We start from the raw sequence: 12608 nt of genomic DNA, 5'->3' as shown, positions 1-12608 counted from the left end.
ACATTGAAAAAACTGCATGGATAATTTTTTTTTTTTTTTTGAAGGATTGTGAAAAATGCTCTGTACAGGAATGTAATTTGCATATAAAAGACACATAGCCCAACACGCCGGTAAGCCCCGGAAGAAGCCATACTAGGCGAAACTCGGAGTCGGGCAGTGAAACCGAGCGTGTTCTTTTTATTATAAGGCCTATTTTATTCTCTACTCTTGTGAGTATTACTAATAAATTATTTTTAAGGAATCGAAAAGTACTGCACAATCTTTCTTGTTCTTTCTCTTCCTAATTGGATTAGCAAGCAAGGGAAGAAAGGAACAAAGTGGAACGGAAAGTGGAGGAACAAGTTCCCAGGTGGGAGGAATTAGCAGCAGCACAGAGGCTGTGAGTTGCTTTGGGAATCTCCAAGAGGGACACCGTGCTGAGACATCGCACCCCATAAGAGGCCCTATATGCCCTATGCAAAAATGCTGAGGACATTGGGTATGGACTGAGGACTGTCCCCGTGAGTACTAAACCATTTGATTGGAAAGGAACTGTTTTTTCCCTCTTTTTAAACCTTAGAGTGGGTGAACGTAGAGGCGGAGGGTCAATCAATCTGTATTTCTAAACATAGGTTTTTTTGGATCTTTTAACCTTTATCCTCCTTGCGCCGTTCTCTCCATTCATTTGTGAGTAAGGGTAATTTGATTGTTGTTTTTTATTATGATTACAACTATGTCCCTTAACATAACGACATGTATTGAGAGGACTTACAGTCTGAACCATCTCTGGAGCGAGCCAGCAGCGGAACAATGTGTGAACTTATAATAGGAAGCTGTTTTTGAAGCAGACACACCCCTTTTTTATAAATGTTTACCATTACAGGCGATCCCCTACTTAAGAACATCTGACTTACAGACAACCCCTAGTTCCAAACGGAACTCTGGATGTAGAAAATGTACTGCACTTTAGCCCTAGGCTACAAATGTGTCTGCAATTAAGATTTATTGTTAATACTGTTTCTGATGACAATCCAAAATTTTTAGACTCCAATTGTCACAGAGACCAATAAAATTCTGGCTGGGGCTACAGTCATAAAATATACACTTCCGACTTACATACAAATTCAACTTAAGAACAAACTTACAGAACCTATCTTGTACATTACCCAGGGACTGCCTGTATTATGTTTTCCTATATTGCTTGATTATGAAAAAGCTATACTGCCCAGTCACTGTTATGCCTTCACATTTGTAGAGTATCACTTTTATCCTGTTTATGATAACACTTATCATCCTGACAATTTAAAGTATTTCATGATAACTTTTATGACAGCCTTGAAGATTTCTAACAGGACACCTTGATATGTAAAAATATGCACAGGTCAAGGCCAAACTCTTACATCACTAGAGATAGAAGCTTGGAATGTAGGCAAAGTTTAAATATGATAGTGTATTGCCGGATAATTTATTACTGCATTTATCAAATATATATATATATATATATATATATATATATATATATATATATATATAGATAGCTTGATAAAGGCTCTTCTGAGCCGAAACGTCGCTGCTGTACTATGCTGTACCTTTAAACATGGAATAAACTTCATCTACTTCACCTGTGACACCTGACGTCCTGGAGTGCTGCTTACATTCTTTTGCATCATTTGTATCTGGAGGATCCGTAGCCCGATATCAGTGAGCCTGCACCCACCTTCTTCTCCTCTTTTTTATCTCCAAAGTGTGCTGTTTGTAATTTCTACAAGTATATATATATATATATATATATATATATATATATGAAAGAGAGAGAGAGAGGGGCCCATGGAGAAAAGATATAGGCCCACATTTATCAAAGTTTGCACCAGTTTTCTATATGACTTTCCACTAGACAGAACATGTAGACTGCTTGCACATGTATTTATAAAGTGTTCTTCCCAGTTTTTGTCGCGGCTGCTCTGTGTCCAACAAGACAGAAAAAATATGCACCAAAAGGGACCTGTTAGTGCTTTGTTGGACCGTTGGGCAATTCTTCAGCATGAACAATGCGCACCAAAGGCCCACACTTTCCGAGCAGTGCAGGGGGCGCCAGATTAATGAAGAGCCTGTACCACAATTCATGAATGGAATCTGGCGCACCCTGTACACTTTGAAGAGAAACTATATATAATGCAGTTTGTGGTGTTTTTGGCCCATAGTGTAATGTTCCAAGGGAATAACGATAATGCAGAATGGAACTCCTGGGGTGTCATTTAATATCACAAAACATGTGATTGTTATATTAAGGAAACAACTTTTTAAACTCATCAAATAAAGTAAAAGGTAAGTAAGTACAGGCGGTCCCCTACTTAAGGACACCCGACTTACAGACAACCCATAGTTACAGACAGACCCCTCTGACCTCTGGTGAAGCTTTCTGAATGCTTTACTATAGTCCCAGACTGCAATAATCAGCTGTAAGCTGCCTGTAATGAAGCTTTATTGATAATCCTTGGTCCCATTACAGCAAAAAATGTTTAAACTCCAATTGCCACTGGGGCCAATTTTTTTTTTGTCTGGATCTTCAATTCTAAAATATACAGTTTCGACTTACATACAAATTAAGAATAAACCGCCGGACCCTATCTTGTACGTAACCCGGGGACTGCCTGTACATGTACTTGAATGTTGACAGTGTGGAACAGAGGCAGAATTAATGTTAAATATTAATCCAGTGTAAGTATTAACTTATAGAAAAACTGCTATGACCATGTAAAACTGCAAATGTAAAACTGCACCTCTGGAGAAATGTATAACCTACCTGTAATGAAGACTCGGGGAGAACAGATGGAACAGTGAGCCCCAAACTGAGCCCCCCAAATTGTCTCCAGTCTGCTTGACTCACCATATCCTAGGTAATACGGGACAACCATGAAGACAATCCCTCCCTAGGTCACTGTACATATATAAAACAAGACTCACAACAAACCAGGGGATAATATAACCGGCGATGTACTAGCTGTGACCCAGATATATAAAAGTAACCAGAGAATCGCAGGCCCAGCTGGCTGGAGCAGGGCTCTGGCCATCAGAGCCAGTAAACTAGTGCTGGAGCAGAGCAGAGCTGCAGTGAGACCACAGCTACCCCAGAAACATAAATCACAGTTCAGACTAGGAAAGTAAAACAAAAAAAGAAACACATCCTAAGCTGCATTCTGCATTCATAGGAAGATATTAGCCCAGATGTTACAATACCCTTGTGTATGTTAATAGTAACAGCAGAATTGTGAAAAAATGCTTTTACATTCCGGTATTGCAGCTGGACTCCCCCAGAAGTCTTCTACAGTAGTGAGGTCCAGCAGAGAGGAGGGGTTGAGCTATGTTTTTAGGAGGAACATTATATTATACGATTTGGGACATTTTCTTCTCTTAGAAATATTAATAATTTATATGCATAAAATCAAAAAGTAAAATTCGGAAATGTACTCTCTTTAACACCCACGGAACATGAGAAATTACATATTTGTTCTCATGAAGCACAATAATTCTGTGCACTTTAAGTGGCATTTAATGAATTCCTCTTCAGCTCAAACTAAAGTACTGCAGGTACTTGCAGAATATCATGTTTTTAAGCAGATTTACAAAAAATATTCATAATTCAAAGTGTTCAAACCAATACCCTACTGCCAGAACTGTCTTCTTTTTGCTCAAAACAGCACACAAACTGAGTAGGGGTATCAGGGTGACACCACTGCTAAACAACTATTAATGACCTATCCATAGGATAGATGGCGAACCCAATGTAGGGAAGTAGTAACCAGTGCTCATATGGAAGCACTGGTTGGGACAACAATGTCACGGTTTTCTGGCATTTTATTGTTGCTACATGTTTCAGCTTGGTATTCAAGCCTTCGTCAGGCATATCCAAAGCATATTAAAAGTACCTGGAAAACCCCTTTAAAACTCAGCTTCCCTCAGTTGAACTCTCTAATATTTGGCTTTAACAAAGGCAGTTAGTTCATTGAAGGTTCTGGAGAGCAGTGCAATAGTGAAGCATGGTGGAGGTATCTTGGAAGTTGGACTGCATGCCAGCCATAATTGTGGATGTCATAACGATCAACCTCCCGACGCCAAGTGCCTTGGCCCTTAACTATGTATAAAGAAGGCTCATGGGTAGGTATTAAAACCCGCAATGTTTGGACTTCGATCCCCAAACCTAGACTTGCCAGGATGATGTCATGGGGAGCGATGATCCTAGGAAAATTGGAGGTGGGCACACCAGAACCGATAATGGGTGTTTCCATAAGAAATTGGGTTCAGGTACCTGAACCAAAGTTTCAGATTTGACCAAACCTGAGCAGGTTTGCTCATCCCTACTCATAAGTTAATTGTTTCGATAAATGTGTTTGCTTTACCTCACTTTTAACCATTACAGCCACAAACTTAAATGTATATTACTGATATTATATGTGAGCAACACAAGGCATAAAGTATTTGTGAAGTGTTTTTGGCAAGATCTGTGTAGCACTGCATAATCTGTGTGCACAATATACATAAACTAATTCTTAATTATTTATTATAAGTGTACTGAAAATAATAAGTGATTTTTTAATTTTATGCTAATTAAAAAATTGAAAAGTGCAACGTGCTCATCTCTTAAAATCGCCAACATAGAAAAGGGTTTGTCCCTCGAGGGTTTTTTTGATGTCCTCAAAACTGAGAAATACAGGTACCGTATTTTTTGGACTATAAGACGCTTCTTACTATAGGACGCACCCCAGATTTAGGCTTCCAAAAAAAGGAAAAATATATTTTACACCAATTAAAATATCCCTGTTGGTCGCACTAAAGCACAGCACACACATACATCCATCCACATACACAAGCAGCTCAGCTATACACACACACACCCTTCCCCCATTCCCCTTCTTCTTACCCTGTCCCAGCGCATCATGGCAGTATGAGAGCTGTGGTGATGTAAGAAGCATGTGATTAGTCACATGATTCTGACATCATGGCAGGTCCTGTAGGACATCGGGGAGAACAGTACAGAGCCTCTCTCCTCTCTGGGAGATCGGGTGCAGCTCTATATTAGGGCATCACCCGATCACCCTTACAGTGGTCAGGAGGGTCTGGCAGTGCTGGATCATCCTGACCTCCGGTCTATAAGACGCAGGGACTTTTTAGCAAGATTTTTTCTTGCTAAAAAGTGCGTCTTATAGTCCAGAAAATACTTGTTATAGTCCAGAAGATACTTGTTCATCAAGATATTCCTTCAGGGAAGCATCTTACTGGCTCTAAATTCATTCTGCAAACTGTCCCAAATACAAAGCAAATCTATTTCAGAACTATTTATTGTGTTATTAAAATAAAAAAACAAAGGTTCTTGAAGTGATGATATGACACCACGTAGCCCTGATCTCAACATTATCAAGTCTGTTTGGGGTTACATTCAGAAACAGAAGGCGAACATCCACAGAGCTTAGTCCTCCACAATGTTTGAAGCAACAACCCTTCCGAGTTCCTTCAAAAATTGCAATCAAGTCTACCTAAAAATGTATTCTTTTTTTGTAGGCCAAATGGGGTCACTCCAAAAAGTGACTGAATTTCATTTACTCTTTTGCTCAATCATATTGGCTTGATAAAAATGAACAGTAACATTTTTATTTTTTGAATCATTCTTACATTGCAGGAATTTTTTGCACCTCACTAAAGTATTTGTTCAGTACTGTAAATTTAATTAATAAATATTAATTCTGTAGGGTATAGAGAAAGACAGAGATAAACTCCAGCTCACCTCTAGACCCAGGTCTAGTAAGGCACAAGTTCCCCTTGCTGTGAAGATATACTAATCCAATGATGGACTAGCCGAACTGCAAACAATGTAACTTTACTGACAATACATTAAAGTCTTCAAAGTAACATCCAGTAAAACATCTAACGTGTTTCAGAGATGTACTGCTCTTATTCAGGCATAAAATGGGGTTAGAAAACCAAGAAAAAGGCTGGCACGGCGCTATTATGGAGAGAGTCTTCTGGTAAGTTCAAATTGTTTATTCCAAAAACTGTAAACGCGTTTCGGGCGGAACACCCTTCTTCAAGTACAAATGGAAATAGCTCTAAACGATATTAAAACAAATGCATAATACATAGTAAATATATGGGTAAAAAATTAATGAATAAATAAATGTATAAAATGGGGAGGCATTACAGCGAATAGGGGATATAAAAAGCAAATACTTCAAAAATATTCAATAACTATTTCTACAAGTCTACTTCAATGTATATTCCAATTTGGCACATGGCTCATAGAAACAGGGGATTGAATTTATAACATATACATATACATAATATACAAATATAAATATGAATATATATATATATACACACACATAGATATACAAACATATGAATATGCACGTACAACATATAAAAGTGCATATCGATGGTTAAAAGTATATCATAAGCTAAAGTGCCCGTACAATGCTTGACATGATTTGTCTTGGTGCAAAAGGATGAGCGTTAAACTCAAATATTCTATGGCAATTGGTAAAGGCTCTGTGCGTTATGATGATGATAATAAACTTTTTTTAGATGTCAATAAACATAAGTATAAAGAAATGACTTACAATCGTTGTGCACTAGATCCATTCAGTGTTGGAGCACCAAGGTACATGACACATGGGGTAAATGAACACAAAAAAGGACCATGGGTATAGACTTAGGGAGATACCAGTGTGAAGAATATTTATGTATAGGTATCTATATAAATTAAAATGGACATAAAAAAACAAAACCTGACACGGAAAACAAAGGCAATAGTAGATAGAATATACCACCGTAGGAGCATAAAGGTGGAGTGGAATGAGGGTATACAGTACACACAAGCTTTAGTAGGATGTCATCTAGGATCTTCTAGTGTTTCATTTAGCCCATTGGGCATTAGTGTTTTGAGTTTAAATATCCAAAACATTTCGCGTTGTCTTAGCTTGTTGAATCTTTGGTGGCAGGTGTTATTGATTTGTTCTATAGGGGTGACACTAAAGTCATCTATGTTGCAGTCATGTAGGGTGGCTGCATGTCTAGACACACTGTGTTTGGGGAACCCTTTTTGAATGTTGGCCCTGTGGCTGTTTAAACGACTTTTAAGTGATTGGGTCGTTCTCCCTATGTACTGCAAACCGCAGGTACACTCCAAAAGGTATATCACAAAGGATGAACTGCAATTTAAAAAGGTTTTTATAGGAAAGCATTCGTTGGTGATATTAGAACAAAATTCTTTTTTTCTATGTGTAATAGATTGACAACATTTACATAGGGCATGTCCACATTTGAAAGATCCTTTTAGGGCCGGAAAAAAGTTGTTTTGGGATTGCTGGCTTGACTATTAGTTTTTGTCAAGCGACTGGGTGCTAATGAATTGCGCAGTGTGGTATTTCATCTAAAGGTAAATCTGGGGGTTTTAGTAAGGGATTTCCCCCAGGTGTGGGTCGTGGAGTAATATGTTCCAGTGTTTGTTGAAAATCTGAAAATCTTAGATGAGTGTTTGGAGAATGTGGAGATAAAATTTGACGTGAAGTCATTCGATTTTGGCTCGTCTTTTTTAGTTTTATTGTTTGTTTTTTTGTTTAGACAGTCTATCTGATTAAATGACTCTGCTTTGGTCCTTGAGTCTTGAATAATTTGTCTAGGGTAACCTTTGTCTTTAAATCTTCTGGCCAGTTGGTTTGATTGTTCAGAGAAATAATTATCTCTGGTACAGTTTCTTCTTAGTCTTTTGAACTGTCCATAGGGGACGTTTAACAACCATTTTCGGAAGTGTGCACTAGAGAAATCTAAATAACTGTTGCTGTCTACTGATTTAAAAAACGTTCGGGTATTGAGTACGTTGTCCGAATTGGGAAAGATTTCAATATCCAAAAACTCTGCTTTGTCATTGGTGACAGTGTGTGTAAATTGTAGGCCCCATGGGTTCTTGTTCAAATCGCATATAAAATTATTTATTTCCTCTAGAGAGCCTTGCCATATAATGAAAATATTGTCTATAAAACGTTTATAAATTTTGCACTTTGCAAAAAGGGGATGCAAGTAGAGGAAGGTTTCTTCCAGGTGGCCGACAACCAAATTGGCAAAGCTGGGTGCAAATTTCGTGCCCATGGCTGTCCCTTTGGTTTGGAGGTAAATGTCTGATTGGAAGGAAAAATAATTGTGAGTCAAAATGAATTGAATTGCATCTAGAATAAATGTAATTTGTGAGTGCACAATTTGGGGGTCCTTGTCCAGAAAATATTTGACTGACTGTATACCGAGATTATGATCGATGTTAGTATACAAAGAACAAATATCCATGGTTAAAAAATGGTATGTATTTTGCCATGGATATTTTAGAGTGACATTAATGAAGTCAGTTGTGTCTTGGATGTGAGACTTCAAATTTAGAACATATTTTTGCAGAAAAAGGTCAATGTAATGCGATAGATTTGAAGTGATTGAGTTTATTCCCGCAATAATGGGTCGGCCAGGTGGGTTAGTGATACTTTTGTGAATTTTCGGCAAATAGTAAAACAACGGAGTATTTGGTTCATGAATTATTAGATAGGATAATTCGTTTTTGTTTAAAATGCCTTCGTTGAAACCTCTTTTCAGAAATGTTTCCAATTTTTTATTGAATGAATTTGTAGGGTTGTGGTCCATTTTCATATAAAATTCTGTGTCTGATAAAAGAAGTGTAGCTTCTAAGATGTAAGAATCTCTGTCCAGAATGACGATCCCCCCCCCCCTTATCTGCCGATTTTATCACTATCTCTGAGGGGGGGGGGGTCCTACTCCTGCTGGTGGTGGCTCTGAGTCATCTTTAGATCCTTTGATGTTAAAGTGCGTTTTCAGAGATAATGATTTCTCTGAACAATCAAACCAACTGGCCAGAAGATTTAAAGACAAAGGTTACCCTAGACAAATTATTCAAGACTCAAGGACCAAAGCAGAGTCATTTAATCAGATAGACTGTCTAAACAAAAAAACAAACAATAAAACTAAAAAAGACGAGCCAAAATCGAATGACTTCACGTCAAATTTTATCTCCACATTCTCCAAACACTCATCTAAGATCAAACAGATTTTCAACAAACACTGGAACATATTACTCCACGACCCACACCTGGGGGAAATCCCTTACTAAAACCCCCAGATTTACCTTTAGATGAAATACCACACTGCGCAATTCATTAGCACCCAGTCGCTTGACAAAAACTAATAGTCAAGCCAGCAATCCCAAAACAACTTTTTTCCGGCCCTAAAAGGATCTTTCAAATGTGGACATGCCCTATGTAAATGTTGTCAATCTATTACACATAGAAAAAAAGAATTTTGTTCTAATATCACCAACGAATGCTTTCTTATAAAAACCTTTTTAAATTGCAGTTCATCCTTTGTGATATACCTTTTGGAGTGTACCTGCGGTTTGCAGTACATAGGGAGAACGACCCAATCACTTAAAAGTCGTTTAAACAGCCACAGGGCCAACATTCAAAAAGGGTTCCCCAAACACAGTGTGTCTAGACATGCAGCCACCCTACATGACTGCAACATAGATGACTTTAGTGTCACCCCTATAGAACAAATCAATAACACCTGCCACCAAAGATTCAACAAGCTAAGACAACGCGAAATGTTTTGGATATTTAAACTCAAAACACTAATGCCCAATGGGCTAAATGAAACACTAGAAGATCCTAGATGACATCCTACTAAAGCTTGTGTGTATTGAATACCCTCATTCCACTCCACCTTTATGCTCCTACGGTGGTATATTCTATCTACTATTGCCTTTGTTTTCCGTGTCAGGTTTTGTTTTTTTATGTCCATTTTAATTTATATAGATACCTATACATAAATATTCTTCACACTGGTATCTCCCTAAGTCTATACCCATGGTCCTTTTTTGTGTTCATTCACCCCACGTGTCATGTACCTAGGTGCTCCAGCACTGAATGGATCCAGCGCACAACGATTGTAAGTCATTTCTTTAAACTTATGTTTATTGACATCTAAAAAAAAGTTTTTTATCATCATCATAACGCACAGAGCCTTTACCAATTGCCATAGAATGTTTGAGTTTGAGAAGAGCACGAGGAACATATCACAAGCAGCCAAAGATAAATGACAATATTTTATTAGAGTACAAATACAAACAGAAAACTCAAATGGACAGAAAATATAAAAACATTTAAAACACGAAAATGCAGATCAACTGCCACGCGTTTCGCCGCGAAGGACCCCTGAGGAAGCCGCGATTCGCGGCGATACGCGTGGGGCATTGCCTGGGCTCCCTTGGACCACCTCCACACACTCGGTAATACTCTGCCTTGAGCTTTATCCATAGCTATCCGGGTCTTTTTGCTGCATTGGTTATTCTGAGTGATCTCTCACTCTGTGGACTATATATTACACTGTCAGGGCTGACCATTTTTTTGCCCTGGTGGCGTTCATGTGGAGTTGACTCATACCTGGTCTTCTTCTGCTCAGACCTCTACACTGTGTAGAATATTTCTTGTTACAGCTTGACTGCAGTATGTGGCATTAATTTGGTCTATTATTTGTAGTGTGTTCTGGGGGGCCTTGTTGCAGGTGGTTTGACACTATTGTATGGCATCGCCTGCTATGTTCAGTCATGAAGGCAGTTGATCTGCATTTTCGTGTTTTAAATGTTTTTATATTTTCTGTCCATTTGAGTTTTCTGTTCGTATTTGTACTCTAATAAAATATTGTCAATTATCTTTGGCTGCTTGACATATGTTCCTCGTGCTCTTCTCATGTGTTATTTGCATATGTGCAGCATACGGATCCCTCTTTCCATACCTTTTAGGGGTAGATTCCATTGTTGTATCTAAGAATATTTGAGTTTAACGCTCATCCTTTTGCACCAAGACAAATCATGTAAAGCATTGTACGGGCACTTTAGCTTATGATATACTTTTAACCATCGATATGTACTTTTATATGTTGTACGTGCATATTCATATGTTTGTATATCTATGTGTGTATATATATATATATTCATATTTATATTTGTATATTATGTATATGTATATGTTATAAATTCAATCCCCTGTTTCTATGAGCCATGTGCCGAATTGGAATATACATTGAAGTAGTCATCTAATTCGTGCGGTCGCACATCGATATTGGGTGCTGTTAAGGATTAGGGTTCCCACCCCGATAATATCCAAGTACAAGTAAATCCAAGCACTCCGTACGTGTTTTTGATGCCAGAAAGTGATACTTTATTATATTTATACAGAAGTGATCAAAAGGTGTGACGTTTCGACCTACACTCAGGTCTTTGTCAAACACTGAAAGACATAAAGGCGATTGTACATAAATATTTACATATATACATAAATGCGTTGGTAGGATCATAAATGACCATGGTGGTATAAGGTATGCGGAGTGAGGGAGGCAATATCCTCTGCTGACACCAGGTAAGAACATGTAGCCAGACTGGACTCCTGAATGGCAGGGTCTAGCTGCATAAGGTGAATGGGACCACATAGTCATTAAGCGGGTACAGGTTAAATAAATCAATAAATCATCAACATCATCATAGAAAGAGAATCCAACATTTGGGTGCAAAGTGGGGCTTTTGAGGCATGGGGTAGGAGGCAGCAGTGGATTGATAGTGGATGCTACTATGACAAGCCTGAAAATATAAGAAAAACATGGCTAGTTACCGATCTGGATGGAAGACAGGGTTAGGCTGGCTGTGCTGGTGAGCGTCCGGTATTGACACTATGTGTCTGTAGGCAGTCTGCTGCTGTGTGCCGCCGTGTAAGGGTTTAAAAGGGCTAAGATACGCCCCCTTAGTGTGATGCGGTGATCACGTGATGGTCACGTGTCAGTCACGTGACGTGTAGGAGTGGCGGTGAATAGAGGAGGAGCTCGGGTGAGTCATGGGGTAAGTATAATGGAGGCGTGTAGGGGAGGAGTTGACTCAAGTGAGTAAGTCCGCCTCTGTAGATGTCGGGCTGTGTGTAAGCGCGTTGCCATGGTGATGGCTGCGCTAGTAGTACCACGAGCTTATCGAGTGAATGGTAAATGCAGTATGATATGGATGATGTGATGTGGGGTTATATAGGTAAAATTGTCTATTCCGGAGTATGGTGTGTCTATGTAGGGGAAGGTATGGTGCTATGAGACGTGGGGTAGATTGAGTGTATAAGAGATGGAAAGCGGGTTGTGCGTAGGAGATCTTACCACTGTAGAAAAGTATGGTTTCTAAGGTCTCTGGGAAGGAAAGATAGAAAGCATGTTAGTATAATCATATAATAACAACAATCATATAACAGTTTACATCAGATAAAGCTAGAAATTTCATAGTCTCTGTTCATCCCACGTGGTTCTAGACTCTGCAAGGTGTGAATCCAATAAGATTCACGTTTCTTCAACAATAGTATACGGTTTCCACCTCTCCTCGGTTTAGGTACATGTTCAAGGACTTGAAACCGTAGTTGGGATACGTTATGGCGCCTACTCTGGAAATGGGCTGGAACAGGTAATAGTAAGTTGTTGGTCCTGATGGTGGACTTGTGTTGCCCTATCCGATCGCCGACTCTTTGGGTGGTTTCACCTATGTAAATCAGGCCACAGAG

The 12608-nt window shown here is 38.8% G+C and overlaps 1 long non-coding RNA gene across 1 annotated transcript in view; it reads left to right on the top strand.

Annotated features, from left to right (window-relative positions):
* Window positions 1-377: 377 nt before the first annotated feature.
* LOC140119102 (uncharacterized) overlaps window positions 378-12608 on the top strand; it is a 32763-nt gene continuing 20532 nt past the window's right edge. Inside the window, exon 1 of the long non-coding RNA XR_011853329.1 lies at window positions 378-500. This is a non-coding gene — a long non-coding RNA (uncharacterized lncRNA). The remainder of the gene's footprint in view (window positions 501-12608) is intronic.

Source organism: Engystomops pustulosus, chromosome 2 (genome assembly GCF_040894005.1).
Source record: "Engystomops pustulosus chromosome 2, aEngPut4.maternal, whole genome shotgun sequence".
In the NCBI taxonomy this organism is placed as follows: Eukaryota; Metazoa; Chordata; class Amphibia; order Anura; family Leptodactylidae; genus Engystomops; species Engystomops pustulosus.
This window is presented reverse-complemented; position numbering and strand designations above follow the sequence as displayed.